This window comes from Mastomys coucha, unplaced genomic scaffold (genome assembly GCF_008632895.1).
Source record: "Mastomys coucha isolate ucsf_1 unplaced genomic scaffold, UCSF_Mcou_1 pScaffold20, whole genome shotgun sequence".
Taxonomy (NCBI): Eukaryota; Metazoa; Chordata; class Mammalia; order Rodentia; family Muridae; genus Mastomys; species Mastomys coucha.
This window is the reverse complement of record NW_022196903.1, coordinates 134850088-134851535: the sequence shown is the minus strand read 5'-3', so window position 1 is coordinate 134851535 and position 1448 is coordinate 134850088. Positions and strand designations below refer to the sequence as shown.

Genomic DNA, 1448 nt, shown 5'->3' with positions numbered 1-1448 from the left:
GGGGGGGGGGATTGACGTGTCTGCTCTTCCCCCACATCCCATAGCCTGCCCTTCTCCCAGGAGATCTGCAGTAACAAGGACACCAGTCATGGAAGAACTGCCCTAACCAGGAACACAGCAGGACTGCTCTAACCAGGGACACACAGGTGCCCCCCACAAAACCAGAGACAGCACCGTCTGCCTCCCAGAAGGCCTACTCTAACCCAGGTCATAAAGATTGACTTACCTCCAAGGAGGCAAGCTCCAGACAGAGACACCCAGGCCAGTTAACACCAGAGATAAACAGATGGTGAGAGGCAAGCACAAGAACATAAGCAACAGAATCCAATGCAATTTAATACCAAGTTCTCCCACCACAGCAAGCCCTGGATACCCTAACTTAAAAAGCATGATGCTGACCTAAAAATCTCATCTCAGATGGATAATAGAGACCTTTAAGGAGGATATAAATAATTCACTTAAAGAAATACAAGAAAACACAGGCAAACAGGTAGAAGCCCTTTAAGAGGAAACAAATAAATCTCTTAAAGAAATATAGGGGAAAAGAGGGAAATACAGGAAAACACAAACAAAAAGGTGAAAGAATTGAACAAAGTGGTCTAAGACCTAAAACAAAAAAAACAAAAACAAGGAAATAGAAACAATAAAGAAATCACAAATGGAGGCAATGGAAAACCTAGGAAAGAGATCAGGAGCTACAGATAATATCACCAACAGAATACAAGAGATAGAAAAGAGAATTTTATAGCAGATACCATAGAAGATATTGACACAGTGGTCAAAGAAAATAAAAAGTGTAAAAAGCTCCTAACCCAAAACATCCAGGAAATTCAGGACACAATGAAAAGACCAAACCTAATTATAATAGGAATAGAAGAGAGCAAAGATTACTAGCTTAAAGGGCCAGAAAACATCTTCAACAAAATCATAGAAGACAACTTCCCTAACCTAAAGAAAGAGATGGCCATAAATGCACAAGAAGCCTTCAGAACACCAAATAGGTTGGAACAGAACAGAAAATTCTTTTCATTACATAATAATCAAAACACGAAATGCACAGAACAAAGAAAGAATACTAATGGGGCAGGCAGGAGTGGGTGGGTTGGGGAACACCCTCATAGAAGCAGGGGGAGGGGGAATGGGATGGGGTTCCTAGGGGGAAATCAGGAAAGGGGATAATATTTGAAATGTAAATAAAGAAGATATCCAATTTAAAAAAAGATTCAACTGTAAGGCATTTTCTTAATTAGGGATTGATAACGGAGGGATCAGCCCATTGTGGGTGGAGCTATCCCTGGGTTGGTGGCCCTGGGTTCAGCAGGCCGAACAAGCCATGAGGGGCAAGCCAGTAAGCAGCACTCCTCCATGGCCTCTGGGTCAGCTCCTGCCTCCAGGTTCCTGCCTCCTACCCTGTTTGAGTTCCTGTCTGACTTCCTTTGATATTAAAC

At 42.6% G+C, this 1448-nt stretch overlaps 1 long non-coding RNA gene across 1 annotated transcript in view; it reads right to left on the bottom strand.

The window, feature by feature from the left end:
• The window catches only part of LOC116098418, a 5507-nt gene extending 4510 nt beyond the window's left edge, over positions 1 to 997 (bottom strand). The window contains exon 1 of the long non-coding RNA XR_004121842.1: positions 949 to 997. This is a non-coding gene — a long non-coding RNA (uncharacterized LOC116098418). The remainder of the gene's footprint in view (positions 1 to 948) is intronic.
• Between the last annotated feature and the right edge of the window lie 451 nt (positions 998 to 1448).